Raw genomic sequence first — 9,670 nt, forward strand, 5'->3', positions numbered from 1 at the left:
CATTTCTAAGCTCTTCCAACTCATTAAGTTGGAGTTTCCTTGCTACTCCAGCATCCTTGTAATCAAAGTTGAACTTCTTGATGGCCCAATATGCACGGTGTTCAAGCTCCATTGGCAAATGACAAGCTTTCCCAAACACAAGGCGATAAGGACTCATGCCAATGGGGGTCTTGTATGCTGTTCTATATGCCCATAGTGCATCATTTAATCTCAATGACCAATCCTTCCTTGTAGGGCTCACAGTCTTCATCAAAATGTTCTTGATCTCCCTATTGCTAATCTCCACTTGTCCTGAAGTTTGAGGATGGTACGGGGTTGCCACTTTGTGGTTGATGTTGTACTTCTTCATCAAGCATTCAAAAGGTTTGTTGCAGAAATGGCTGCCACCATCACTAATAATAGCTCTTGGGGTTCCAAACCTACAAAAAATCACATCTTTAAGAAAATTCAACACAACCTTATGATCATTAGTTCTTGTAGCAATGGCTTCAACCCATTTGGATACGTAATCCACTGCCACCAATATGTATAAGTAGCCAAAAGAGGATGGAAATGGTCCCATGAAATCGATTCCCCAAACATCAAAGAGTTCCACCACCAAAATGTTGTTCAATGGCATTTCATTCCTTCGACTAATGTTCCCCATTTTCTGGCACCTATCACATTTAGAGCAAAAATCAAAAGCATCTTTGAATAAAGTAGGCCAAAAGAAACCAGATTGTAAAACCTTTAGAGATGTCTTTTTGGCACCAAAATGGCCTCCACATGCCAATGTGTGGCTAAACGTTAGAATGCTTTGTTGCTCACTCTCTGGGACACATCTCCTAATGATTTGATCAGGGCAATATTTAAACAAATATGGTTCGTCCCAAACGTAGTGCTTTACCATGGCAAGGAACTTCTTTCTTTCCTGAAAAGAAAGGTCATTTCTCATTATACCACAAGCAAGATAATTAACAAAATCTGCATACCATGGTTCTTTTTCTTGAACAACAAGGAGTTGTTCATCTGGAAATGATTCATTTAGAGGCAAAGGTTTTCCAACTCCCTGGTTTTCATTAAGCCTGGACAAATGGTCAGCCACAACATTATCACTGCCCTTCTTATCTCGAATTTCCAAGTCAAACTCTTGTAGTAAGAGTATCCATCTAATCAAGCGAGGTTTAACATCTTTCTTTGTCATCAAATACCTAATGGCTGCATGATCAGAAAACACAATAACTTTAGATCCCACAAGATATGACCTAAACTTTTCTAAGGCAAAGACAACAGCAAGCAACTCCTTTTCAGTTGTGGAATAGTTAAGTTGGGCATCATGCAGAGTCCTGCTTGCATAGTAGATCACATGTGGAAGCTTGTTCACCCTTTGCCCTAAAACTGCACCAACAGCATAGTCAGAGGCATCACACATTAATTCAAAAGGTAACGACCAATCTGGTGCCATAATAATAGGGGCCGAGGTTAGTTCATTTTTCAAAATATTGAATGCATCCATACAAGCCTTATCAAAATGAAATGCAACATCTTTAGCTAACAGATTGCATAATGGACGAGTGATCATTGAAAAGTTCTTAATGAAACGACGATAAAAACCCGCATGGCCCAAAAAACTTCTTACTCCCTTCACAGTGGTGGGGGCTACCATATTGGTGATGACGTCAATTTTGGCTTTGTTTACCTCCATTCCTTTGCTAGAGATTACATGTCCCAACACAATTCCTTGTTTCACCATAAATTGGCACTTTTCCCAATTGAGAACCAAATTTGTTTCCTGACATCTTTGAAGTACTAACGATAGATGGTTAAGACATTCATCAAAAGACGAACCAAACACTGAGAAGTCATCCATAAATACCTCAATGAACCTTTCTACCATGTCAAAGAAGATGGCCAACATACATCTTTGGAATGTTGCTGGAGCATTGCAGAGTCCAAAAGGCATTCTCCTGTATGCAAATGTGCCAAAGGGGCAAGTAAAGGTTGTTTTCTCTTGATCCTCCGGAGCGATTGCAATTTGATTGTAACCTGAGTATCCATCAAGAAAACAATAGTGTGATTACCCTGCCAATCTCTCAAGCATTTGATCTATGAAAGGCATAGGAAAGTAATCTTTTCTAGTGCTAGAATTCAACTTCCTGTAATCGGTGCAAACACGCCAACTGGTCGTGGGCTTTGTGGGCACAAGCTCATTGTTTTCATTCCTCATCACAGTGATTCCCACCTTCTTAGGCACCACCTGAATAGCACTCACCCATTTGCTATCAGAAATGGGATATATGATCCCCACATCTAACAATTTCAACACTTCATTCCTAACAACTTCCTTCATGTGTGGATTGAGCCTTCTTTGTGGCTCACGGCTTGTTTTTGCTCCTTCCTCCAAAAGGATCCTATGCATGCACATGGTAGGGCTTATTCCCTTGATATCTGCAATAGACCAACCAAAAGCTGATTTAAACTCTTTTAACACCCTAATTAGTTTATCTTCTTCAATTGGGGTGAGATCAGAAGCTATGATAACTGGAAGAGTTTCAAATTCAGCTAGATATGCATATTTTAGATGTGGTGGAAGTGGCTTAAGTTCAAGTTTTGGTGCCTTAACAGTGGAAGGAGTTAGATGTGATATTGATGATTCTAAAGGCTCAAAACGAGGTGAAACATTCAAAGGATACAATGCCAATGCTTCCAAGGCAGCCACTTCTTCCATGAGTGCATCCTCTTCATCAAACTCCTCTTGAGATTGACTCAAAACAGTTTGTAATGGATCATTAGATTGTGCCTGCAAGAACTTAGAGAAAACAAGTGAATCAAGCACATCAATGGCATAACAATCAAGAGAGGAAGAAGGATGAGCAAGAGATTCAAACACTTTGAATTGAACTGTCTCTCCTAACACTGTCATAGTGAGGAGTCCATTTTGCACATCGATGATGGTCTTGGCTGTGGCCATGAAGGGTCTCCCAAGCAATATTGGCAACTCTCGATCATGTATAGGAGCTTCTTCCATGTCCAACACTACAAAATCTGCAGGCAAGATTAGTTTATCAACTTGAACTAGAATATCTTCTACTATACCTCTTGGATATTTAACTGATCTGTCTGCAAGTTGTAATGAAATGGTGGTGGCTTTCAAATCTCCCAAACCTAGTTGAAGGTACACTGAATAAGGCATTAAGTTGATGCTAGCACCCAAATCAAGCATCGCCTTCTCTACTTTCTTGTCCCCTATGGTGATGTTGATAGAGAAACTGTCTGGATCCTTGAGCTTTGGTGGAAGTTTTCTTTGCAAAACTGCACTCACATTCTCAGACACCACTACCTTCTCATGTGGTCCATACTTCCTTTTGTAGCTGTTTAACTCCTTGAAGAACTTCCCATATGCCGGCATGTTCCTAATGACATCAAGCAAAGGTAAGTTAACATTCACTTTGCTTAGTATATCAAAAATTTCTTTGAATGACTTATCCTGCTTGCTCTTGGCAAGTCTTCCAGGGAATGGTATTGGTGGAGTGTATGGTTTCTCGGCCTTGTGAAGATTTGGTGCTTCCAATGAGGAAGTGGCATGGCTTGGTTCCTCAATTGATTTCTCATTGTCTCCTTGAGTGACACCTGCATTCACATGATCATATTCATTAGTAACTTCATTGCCAACTCTATTATCAATAACCTTACCACTTCTAAGTGTAGTGATTGCTTTGGCTTGCTCTTGGTTCCTTTGGAGTATCACGGGTTGGCTTGGAAACTTCCCAACCTCTCTTTGGTTCAAGGCATCTGCAATCTGCCCCAATTGTGTCTCCATTTTGGTTAGGGCGGCTGAATGTTGTTGGAGTGCGCTATTGGTGGAATGTTGGAATTGCAAGGTGTTTTGGGCTAACAATTTAACTGTGTCCTCAAGGGTAGTGGCAGGTTTTGGTTGGAAATTTTGGATTGGATTGTTGTTCTTCCATGAAAAGTTGGGATGATCTCTCCAACTCGGGTTATATGTGTTGGAATACATATCATTCCTTGGCCTTTGGTTGTAAGAATTCATGAGGTTCACTTGCTCTTGAACATACTCGGGGTAAGCTTCCCTAGATGGACATTGGTGAGTAGGATGGCTTGGTATGTTGCAAATGGCACACACTTCATTAGTTTTTGGTACCATGTTGAGCACGGATTCAAGCTTCCTTTCTAGGTTAGCTACCTGCAACAAAAGCTCATGATTAGCACTTGTTTCATAGACTCCAACTTTCTTACCCCTTAAATCTTTGTGTTGAGCATTAGACCCCAACATCTCATAAATGTTATATGACTCTTGAGCATTCTTTTTCTTCAATGCTCCACCTGCTGCATTATCAACAGTTGATTGACAATTTTGGGTTAGTCCATCATAGAAAATTTGCATTTGTAAGTGAAAAGGTAACCCATGGTGTGGACATTGCAACAAAAGGCCTTTAAAGCGCTCCCAACACTCATTGAAAGGTTCACCATCATCTTGTTTGAAGTTGAAGATTTGTCCCCTTAATGTGGCTGTCTTTTGAGTGGAAAAGAACTTCTCCAAGAACTTCTTAGCCACGGCATCCCATGTGGTGAGGGAACCTGGTGTTAGAGTCATCAACCAACTCTTGGCCCTATCTTTCAAGGTGTAAGGAAACACTCTCAACCTCAAATTTGCTTCACTTACTCCCTGCAAAGGTAAACCACTCACAACATTGTAAAACTCTTTAATATGAGCTAAAGGGTCTTCATTAGGTAAGCCATAAAATGAAGGAAACATATGAAAATGTGAAGATTTGAGATCATAGTTTCTAGCTTCTGTGGGCAGCAAGATGCATGAAGGTGAATTTGGTATGATTGGTTGAGCAAAGTCCTCCAAAGCTCTAAGCTCATCTAGGTTGCCCGCCATCTCTTCTTCTCTTTCCCAATCAAATTGCTCAGATCCTTTACTTGTTGAACTAGGTGAAGTCCTTTCCTCTTCCTCACGGATTAGGGATGAACTTGATGGCACAAAGTTGTCCAAAGTGTGGCCCTTCAACCGTTCAATTCTTTGGCCTAACTCAACAAGTCTATTTGACATATACTACCTGAAACAAAGTAACACAAGTGTGAATGAAAATCAAGAAGCAAACAACAATGAAAAGAACAAAAATAAACTTAAAAACGTTTGAAAAGACTCAAGGGATGTGGAACTAAACGCTTAGAACACTTAAACAACCCTAAAACCCAAAACAGCAACTAGAAGACTCAAAATTGCCTAAAAACCACTTTCTGGGCAGTTTTGAGCACCTACACTAATTTGGACGAAATTGGATGGAAACTTGGATCAAAACACTTATAAACACAAATCAAAACACTTTCTAACTAATTTGGACAAAACAAAGTCTCAAAGGACTCAAAACAGATTCACAAGACTCAAAACAAGCTAAAAACTCTCAAAACTGCCTAAAAACACAAACTGTGCAGTTTTGACACTAAACTCAATTTTGGACGAAAATTAGGTTTGAGCTTGACTCAAAATGCTTCAAAACACAAGATAAGACAGATTCTAAGCCTAAAACTTAACAAACTATAGGGAGAAATTGTATTTGGACGAAATGCATTTAAATGGACAGATTATAACGAAATCAGATTGTAAAGCAAGTTGATGTAAACCAATGGATAATGGAATGGCTAAATGATTCTTTTCCATATATGAAATGTATGCAACTTAAATCAACTTCCAATTATCAATTTGACAAGTTATGAACCTTGACACTAATCAAAATAGCAAACAAGCAAACAAGCAATTACAAGGGACTGAAATCAGTCCCCGGCAACGGCGCCATTTTTGTTGATGTATAATTCCTTCCTAATGCTAGAATATATTTAGTATAATGGCACAAGCAAGGGTGTCGAATCCACAAGGACTAATTGGACCTATGTAACTACTTGTTTGCAAGAAATCTAAGAAATGAATCAAACTAGTCTAAATAGGCAGATTTGAATCAAACTAATCAAACTATGCAGATTTGTTGTTTTAACTTGAAAGCATAAATAAAAAGAAGTAAACACAACCAAATGAATCAACAACCAATATAATGAGATAGTATCAATGGAAATGAAACTAGGGATTCGATTTCACCATTGCTCAATTAAATCCATGTTTGTTAAGTTGGTTTATACTCATTCATCTACAAATTTCTTGAGTTTGTTTCACTTGGATATGATCAACCATATGATGTGTGGATTTGATCAAATGTCTATAATCTTGAACCTAATTGTGATGTGCAACTTTGGTTCATAATCTAGAGTATGTAATGCACAAGAAACGTTCACTAAACCAAAGGGAACACTTGGCAGGATGTTTGCCAATCTTTCCCTTCATTCATTCACAAATCCACCAATATTAGACATGATGTATGTTTTAATCTTGGCTAAATAACTTGTGGTTAACTCAAATGGTGATCAAGCATACAAATCAACCCACAAATTCACAATTATAACAGAGAATGAATCAAGAACTAAGTAGACAAACTGAGCATTCTAACTTAATTACATAGCAAACTTTGCAAGGTTACATCGAATCCCTAGAGGGAGCTTAGTTACAATTCATGTTTACAAAAGATTTGACATAAAAGTATAAAACATGAATGAACATAGAATTGATAAGAATGAACCCTTGAAGCAAAACTGATGTTGAAGTCCTTGAAGAGTTCCTTGGTGTTGCTTCTCCAAATGTGGTGCGGATGAAGTAGATTGGTTTGGTTTGGATGGTTTCTGCCCTTAGGACAGAAATGGACAGAGAATGGAGTGAAGTAGGGGGGTTTTAGAGTGTGTAATGGACTGAAAATGAAGAAGAAAGCTTGCGGATGGGAAAAGGAGAGAATAATGGACAGTTTCTGTGTAAAGAAAAGAATGTAGTGTGTAATGCAATGGAGAGGGCGAATTTAGTGTAATGGAATGAAAATCCGAGAGAGAGGGATAGTGTCTTGGTGCATTTCTGAATGAGTCTAATGATGGAGAGACAATCAGATTGGATCTACCATTTGTTTAACTCAGATGGCAGTGCATAAGTGATGGAATGATGGGTTTCTGAGTGTTGTTCTCACTGCATGGACAAGGTCTGCACAGATGTGGTTTCTTTAATTAAAATGCATGTGCCCTTGCTGCCACAAGTGAGTGGAACCTGCAAAGGTCAATTGGAGCACCAGAAAATGTTTATACAACTCTGAAAATGGGAAGAACACACGGCATGGACAAGGGATGGGTTGGATTTCTGAAATGTGGGATGGAGAAAGGTGATGGAATGCACGGTTAGGTTGTGATCATGCATGTGAATGCATGTTTTGGTGTTGAAACCACATAATCTGATTTCAATGCTTGCTTTGTTTAGAATCACTCAATATGGCCGAATTGCACCATTTAACACTTCACATCATTTCTGGAATGTTTTTACTTCATTTGCTTTCCCTTTGATCTTAGTACACACTTGGCTGCACACTAACACAAAATAATGTAAAACGCAACTAGTTTAATCCAAAACATCACAAAGACGCCAAATAAGGGACATATAGATGCATGCAAAATATGACTTATCAAGGATACGGTTAAGTTGTTAGCCCAAAACACCTTGCAATTCCAACATTCCACAAATAACACTCTCCAACAACATTCGGTAGCCCTAACCAAAATGGAGACACAATTGGGGCAGATTGCAGATGCCTTGAACCAAAGAGAGGTTGGAAAGTTTCCAAGCCAACCCGCGATACTCCAAAGGAACCAAGAGCAAGCCAAAGCAATCACTACACTTAGAAGTGGTAAGACTATTGATAATAGAGTTGGCAATGAAGTTACTAATGAATCTGATCATGTGAATGCAGGGGTTACTCAAGGAGAAAATGAGAAACCAAATGAGGAACCAAGCCGTGCTACTTCCTCATTTGAAGCACCAAATCTTCACAAGGCCGAGAAACCATATACTCCACCAATACCATTCCCTGGAAGACTTGCCAAGAGCAAGCAGGATAAGTCATTTAAGGAAATTTTTGATATACTAAGCAAAGTGAATGTTAACTTACCTTTGCTTGATGTCATTAGGAACATGCCGGCATATGGGAAGTTCTTCAAGGAGTTAAACAGCTACAAAAGGAAGTATGGACCACATGAGAAGGTAGTGGTGTCCGAGAATGTGAGTGCAGTTTTACAAAGAAAACTTCCACCAAAGCTCAAGGATCCAGGAAGTTTCTCTATCAACATCACCATAGGGGACAAGAAAGTAGAGAAGGCGATGCTTGATTTGGGTGCTAGCATCAACTTAATGCCTTATTCAGTGTACCTTCAACTAGCTTTGGGAGATTTGAAAGCCACCACCATTTCATTACAACTTGCAGACAGATCCGTGAAATATCCAAGAGGTATAGTAGAAGATATTCTAGTTCAAGTTGATAAACTAATCTTGCCTGTAGATTTTGTAGTGTTGGACATGGAAGAAGCTCCTATACATGACCGAGAGTTGCCTATATTGCTTGGGAGACCTTTCATGGCCACGGCCAAGACCATCATTGATGTGCAAAATGGACTCCTCACTATGACAGTGTTAGGAGAGACAGTTCAATTCAAAGTGTTTGAATCTCTTTCTCATCCTTCTTCATCTCTTGATTGTTATGCCATTGATGTGCTTGATTCACTTGTATTCTCTAAGTTCTTACAGGCACAATCGAATGAACCATTACAAACTGTTTTAAGTCAATCTCAAGATGAGTTTGATGAGGACGATGCACTCATGGAAGAAGTAGCTGCCTTGGAAGCATTAGCACCATATCCTTTGAATGTTTCACCTCTTTTAGAGCCTTTAGAATCATCAATGTCACATCTAACTCCTTCTACTGTTAAGGCACCAAAACTTGAACTTAAACCACTTCCACCACATCTAAAATATGCATATCTAGTTGAATTTGAAACTCTTCCAGTTATCATAGCTTCTGACCTCACCCCAAGTGAAGAAGATAAACTAATTAGGGTGTTAAAAGAGTTCAAATCGGTTTTTGGTTGGTCTATTGCAGATATCAAGGGAATAAGCCCTACCATGTGCATGCATAGGATTCTTTTGGAGGAAGGAGCAAAGTCAACCCGTGAACCACAAAGAAGGCTCAATCCACACATGAAGGAAGTTGTTAGGAATGAGGTGTTGAAATTGTTAGATGTAGGGATCATATATCCCATTTCTGATAGCAAATGGGTGAGTGCTATTCAAGTGGTACCTAAGAAGGTGGGAATCACAGTAATGAGGAATGAAAACAATGAGCTTGTGCCCACAAAGCCCACGGCTAGTTGGCGTGTTTGCACCGATTACAGGAAGTTGAATTCTAGCACTAGAAAATATTACTTTCCTATGCCCTTCATAGATCAAATGCTTGAGAGATTGGCAGGTTACTCACACTATTGTTTTCTTGATGGTTACTCAGGTTACAATCAAATTGCAATCGCTCCGGAGGATCAAGAGAAAACAACCTTTACTTGCCCCTTTGGCACATTTGCATATAGGAGAATGCCTTTTGGACTTTGCAATGCTCCAGCAACATTCCAAAGATGCATGTTGGCCATCTTTTCTGACATGGTAGAAAGATTCATTGAGGTATTTATGGATGACTTCTCAGTGTTTGGTTCCTCTTTTGATGAATGTCTTAACCATCTCTCCTTAGTACTTCAAAGA

At 39.3% G+C, this 9,670-nt stretch overlaps 1 non-coding gene across 1 annotated transcript; it reads left to right on the top strand.

The window, feature by feature from the left end:
* Positions 1-4,400: 4,400 nt before the first annotated feature.
* LOC148696352 (small nucleolar RNA R71) lies at positions 4,401-4,511 on the top strand. The gene has a single exon (XR_015963838.1). It is a non-coding gene; the product is annotated as a small nucleolar RNA R71 (small nucleolar RNA).
* The last annotated feature ends 5,159 nt before the right edge of the window (positions 4,512-9,670 follow it).

Source organism: Pyrus communis, chromosome 6, assembly GCF_041283825.1.
Source record: "Pyrus communis isolate YQ-2024b chromosome 6, ASM4128382v1, whole genome shotgun sequence".
Taxonomy (NCBI): Eukaryota; Viridiplantae; Streptophyta; class Magnoliopsida; order Rosales; family Rosaceae; genus Pyrus; species Pyrus communis.